The 6,000-nt window shown below is 38.6% G+C and overlaps 1 protein-coding gene across 1 annotated transcript in view; it reads left to right on the top strand.

Annotated features, from left to right (window-relative positions):
• The window catches only part of LOC106303524 (flowering-promoting factor 1-like protein 3), a 5,057-nt gene extending 913 nt beyond the window's left edge, over positions 1 to 4,144 (top strand). The window contains exon 2 of the mRNA XM_013739786.1: positions 4,007 to 4,144. The gene's annotated coding sequence lies outside the window, so the exon portion shown is untranslated. The remainder of the gene's footprint in view (positions 1 to 4,006) is intronic.
• The last annotated feature ends 1,856 nt before the right edge of the window (positions 4,145 to 6,000 follow it).

Here is a 6,000-nt window from a genome sequence, read left to right as displayed (position 1 = left end):
TATATCACTGAACCAATCAATTGAAGTCTTCCTGCAAATGACAAGTGCTTTGCAGTCCAAGAAGAAACACGAGTTCTTATTCTTGATATCAGAGGAGAATAATCTTGTACACTCATCTTCTTTGTTAGTAAGGGAAGACCAAGATATCTTACTGGCAGTGAACCAGCTTCAAATGGGAATTGCTCCAGTATAGAAGCGCTATCTTCACTCTTAACTCCCGCCAAGAACAGGGTAGATTTCTCAAGACTAATATTCAAGCCTGATATCTTAGCAAACTCCTGAAACACCTCTAGAATCCCTTCAATTGAACTCTTTTTCCCATCTGAGAAGACTAAGACATCGTCAGCGAAGCATATATGAGTCAAATTCAAATCTCTGCAATACGGGTGGTAGCCAATCCTTCTCTCCACTGCAGCTTTATCAAGGAGCTTTGTTAACACTTGCATACAGATCACAAATAAGTATGGCGAGAGTGCGCATCCTTGACGTAGCCCTCTTCTACTATTGAAATATCCTGCCAGCTCCCCGTTAATTTGAATAGAGAAAGACGCCAACTCTATACATTTCTTAATCCAGAGAATGAACTTTGCTGGAAAATTTAAAGCTTCCAAAACAGATAGCAGAAACGACCACTGAACCGAGTCGAAAGCCTTTGATATATCAATCTTCACTGCACATCTCTCTGTGACTGAGTCCTTATGATAACTCTTTACCAACTCCGAAGCTAGAAGAACATTCTCCATGATCAGACGATCCTTAACAAATGCTGATTGGTTTAGCGATATAAACAATGGCAGAAGTCTTTTCATGCGATTGGCAAGAATTTTTGAGATTACCTTGTACAATACGTTGCAGCATGAGATAGGTCTATAGTCTTTCATGTAGGTGGCATCATTCTTCTTTGGTATAAGGGCCAGAATGGTGGAGTTGATGCCCTTTGGCAGAAAACCTTTCTCAAAAAATGATTGAACCGCAACCACAAAATCCCTGCCTGTAATAGACCATGAAGCTTTGAAGAACTCACTCGTGTAGCCATCAGGGCCTGGAGACTTGTCCGCTGCCATAGAGAATAGAACTTTCTTAACCTCCTCCGCATTAACTACCCCAATCAACATTCTTCCATCTTCCTCAGAACATTCATAGTTTAGAAGCAGCTTCAATTCATCCCTTGGCACTTCTCTGTAGTCTGAAGGAATATGTGTGAGGAAGTTTCGAAAATGATCCACTGCCTCCTTCTTTATATCTTCTTGACTCTCTGCTACTGAACCATCAAGCCTCCTGATTTCTCTTATGGCATTTCTAACTTCTCTCACTTTAGCTGCTTGATGAAAATTCTTATTGTTTCCATCTCCCACACTTAGCCAATGGACTTTTGCTTTTTGACTGATAACCCTCTCTTCCACCATTGACAAAAGAGACCACCTTCCATAAGCAGTTGATTCTGCCATCACATTATTCTGATTAGGATCCTCCAATGTCTTGATTTGGGCTTCGCAGAGAACCTTATATGCTTCCCCTGTTCTTTTAAAAATATCTCCAAATTTTTCTTTTCCTAGATTCCTCAATAGTGGCTTCAAAGCTTTTAGCTTCTTTGACAACCGAAACAAAGCAGAAGTTGAGACAAACAGATTCTCAGTTCCAGACCAGAAGCTCTCTACCACCCTGAGAAATTCCAGAGTGTCAACAAGCGCATTTACGAATTTAAAGGGCTTTCTTGGCTTCAACAGATCCATTTTTATGATAACCCTGCATCTCTGATGATCCGAACAGCCACCAGCTTCAAATACACAATATGATTGAGGATAGCTCTGAAGCCATACCTCATTTACCAAAGTCCGGTCCAACTTCTTACAGATAATACCATTTTCTCTCTTATTTGACCAGGTAAACCTTGGACCTTGATACGACATGTCCAGCAAACGACAATACTCAACAACTTCTTGAAATTCTCTCATACCCACAGAATCATGAGAAGAGCTTTCTACTGAATGCTCAATTCCTGATAGTATCTCATTAAAATCTCCCTGAATGATCCACGCCCTTTTGCTGATAATTGGAGAATCTTGATGAGATTTGAAGTCTCTCCAAAGCTCCCTTCTCTCTTCCTCCAAATTCAAACCATAAACAAAAGAACAGTAAAATTCTTCCTCCAAACCCTCCATTAGTATAGATACTGTGAGAAGCTGCTCACTCTGAAAACAAGGCGTAACCCTTACCCCCTGCTTCCACACAATCCACATTCTTCCCAACCTATTGTGCTCATAGTTCTCCATATAGGACCACCCTGGAAACACTTTATTTACAATCCTCCTGATTTTATTCTCCTTCACTCTAGTTTCTATTAGGCAACCAAATTGAAAACCTCTCTTCTTCACCCATTCTTTTACCATCTCCTGTTTAGATGCTTTATTAAAACCTCTTATATTCCAATAGAAACCTGACATATTAGCGTCGAGATTTCTTCTTTTTCAGATAGCTAGGATCGCCTTCCTGAGCTTTCTGACCTCCTTTGTCTCCCAAATATCTGTGATTCAACTTTGAGTCTCTAGGCAAGACTTGCCTTGACACTCGTACTTCCTCCTTTTCCTTCAATTTCGAATTAGACGGCACTGCAATCTGTTCTACATTCTCCTCATCATCTTGCATTCCTTCTTCTGGTGATAAAACCGAGAATCTGGATTCTGTAATAAGAGAGACTTGATCATATTCCAATCCCCTTTGACTCATATTAGGGGAACGGCTAGCTTTCCCTGGAGTGATTTCTGACCACTCTAGTTCCTTCTCTTTCTCCGTATTTTCCTCAACTTCTTCAAACTTCTTCTCTTCCTCCTTATTTTCCATGTGAACCACTCTGTCTTCCTCCTTTCCTTCTTTCTCCACTTTTTCCTCACTCTGAACTTCTCTTATTTCTCCCTCTTCAATTTGGTCTTTCTCCTCGGACTGCTCTTCATTCCCTTGTGGACATCTCTTTACTGTATGTCCCCACTTCTCACATTTTGGGCATTTTGTTGGTAACCACGGGTAGATGTATTCCACCATGACTTCCTCTCCCTCTATATTAAACTTCATCTTCTTTGGCAGATCTTTTGAAAGGTCCACCTTTACAAATATCTTTGCCACTTCAATGTTGAGACATTGAGTTGTCTCCGGATGCAATCTCACTGGACTCCCCAATGGACTTGTCACAAAGCTCAGACCCTGCCACGAGAACAGCTTTACTGGAACATTTTTAATGTGCACCCACATAGGAATTGATTGTGTGGGTGGCTTCTCCTTCTCAATCACTGGTGACCATTTCGTTAACACCACTGGGACACCAGCAATGTTCCACATTCCTCTGCGCAGCACCCTGTTCTTATCAGCATTATTTAGTATCCTAAACTTCATCATTGTTTCATTCACTTCGAAAACCTCCACCCTCTGAGCTTTGTCATTGAGCGTCCATATCTTGTTTACAATGGCATGAACCTTTGCTATATGCGGCGCTACATCAAGAAATTTCCCAATCAAGAAATCATCCCATAGCGGTGCTACACCCTTTGTAATCTCCTCTGGTACCATTACTGATCCAATACCATCCTGCATCTGTATTTCTACATCATATTTCTTCAGAACCTTTTGCCCTTGAACCACTCCAACCCACGAGTTCTTCGATCCCTCTTTTGATACCTCCAGATTTGAAACCACCTGCGTTTTCTCCTTAACCCCATTCTCAATCACCTTCTCCGGAGAGATCCCCCGATTTGCTACCCCCAGATTCGAGATCGTCGGTGATTTCTCCGTAGATCCATCGTCCACCGAAACTCCTTCTACACAAACCTTCATCGATCCATCCAAAACTCGCGTCTCCCCCAAAGATGTGCTTCCTCTCGTCGGAGAGATCAGAACATCCGGCGGATCCGCCGTACTCATGCCTTCGTCGTGCGTCATGACCGGGATATGGAAGGAGAACAAGCGAAGGGAATCCTCTCCGATCTCGAAACTTCAATCCTCACTACGTTTTCAGGCTCTTATCTGTAAGATGGGTTGTGTGCACATGGTGTGGTTTGGTATGTGTTATGTCTCTTGTGAAGCTAACTCTGTATTTGAATGTTGGATGTTGTATGTACTACTATTCTGGAAATATTAAGTATGTTAATAAGTAGTCTAATATGTATATGGAAAACGACCTTTTTTTCCTACTGGACAATAACTATATTATATATGCATTAGAAGAATGATTTTTTTTAATTAAAACAAAGTCCAGTTTGTGATTGATTGGTCAAAGAAGATAATTTATCAAGATTGCATGAAAAGGACATGTCTAGAATGGATATAGGTGATTCACAAAAAAAGAAAAGAAAAAAGAATGGATATAGAGGTAAGAAAATTACGTATTTTGATATCTCACTGGATCAATATAATGTGGCACTGTAATAAAAAGAAGATGGTAACCACATTGTGGTGGTTTCCTAGACGAGGAGTCTCGTCATGTTGGTTCGTGCCATAAATCGATTTCACTTTAGTGCGAAATTATTAGTTCACGTGTGGCCATGCGGTGTGAATTTCTAATTTTCCATGTAGAACAACCGGGCTGCCTGTCGTCGGTAGGCCGACCCACATGAGCAGATGATTAGTCGAGTTTCGGTCGACACCTCTCCCGATTAATAAAAAAGGCATTCCAGGTTACATCTTGTATTGTTAGTGTGTCCTCTGAATAACCATATGGTGGAAGTTTTTTCTTTTTTGAGAATTGCCATATGGTGGAAGTCCATTTGCAGAGAATGATATAACGGTGGAATTGTAAACGAGTAAAGGGTGATACTGTATATACATATTTTATGAACAACTAGGATGACTTTTTAAAAAGGCAGATACCAAGAAGCTTACACGAAAACGAGTAGTATCTGCAGAGGAAAACACTAGATATTAAGATTCCACACTTAGTTGGGGAATCATATCTAGCCATCACCTGCTTCAGCGTAAACGAGTTCCAAGAGCCAGTTAGGAATTAGGACCATCTCTAGTCAAAGCCGTGCTTAGAGGCTTTTGAAAAAGGCATTTGCCTACGGCCTTCAAGTTTTATAGAAATTTCAGGGCCCCTAATTACAAAAAAAAATACTTTTACACGATAGTTAACATTCTCCTAGTTAGATTTTTATTTTTATTTGATTTTAAATTGGACTTCTGTTTAAAGTAACTAGGTTTGTGATCATTTTTGCTATATTTTAAATAAAACTATAAAGATTCTACTTCTAAAAAACTGCAAATATTTTGATCCACATTGGTCTTTTTTTTTATATGCTGTGAGTTAGATTTATTTTATATATTTATGAGAATTTGATAAAGATTTATAATATTTTCAATATATAGTTTACTATAGTTAATTTAAATGTTAAGATTTACCTTTTTGACAGCTACCAACATTTCAATCAATTTTTTTTTATCTTTGTATTTATATTACAAATTCATACTTTTTGTTCATGATTAAAAAATTTTAGTTTATAAAATTTTGGTGAAGAAAATTTAGAAAACGTTTATGTAATAATTCAAAACTTTTGAATGTTATATATATATCTTATTATTAAAAAGATATCATGTAAAATAATATTTTTGAACTCGCTTCGGGCTTCCGAAAACCTTCGCACGGCACTGTCTCTAGTTATATAAGATCGTTTTTATCATCAAATATATTCCATAAACAAAAGTTTTAAAAGTTTGTTTAGCAGTTTCAAAACTCTAATATCAAATATAGAGAAACACATAATATTCAGAAAGAAATGTGAATATCATATCATGGGAGTTGGGACCCTCTGAGGATTTGAACATATTCTAATTCGGTGTAAATACTACTAAAACGGATTTTAACCAGGCGTGAGCTATATAACTCCCATCTCTGATTTTTTCATATTCGTTTTAAGTACGAGTTAATCCATGTTTAAAAAAAGCTAATATTCTCTCTACTCCTATCCTATCCTATCCTATCCTATCCTATGGTCATCGTGTTTCATAACCCGTCGA

The sequence above is a fragment of the Brassica oleracea genome, chromosome C7 (assembly GCF_000695525.1).
Source record: "Brassica oleracea var. oleracea cultivar TO1000 chromosome C7, BOL, whole genome shotgun sequence".
Classification (NCBI taxonomy): domain Eukaryota; kingdom Viridiplantae; phylum Streptophyta; class Magnoliopsida; order Brassicales; family Brassicaceae; genus Brassica; species Brassica oleracea.
Note: the sequence above shows the minus strand (reverse complement) of the source record. Positions and strands in the feature narration are given on the sequence as shown.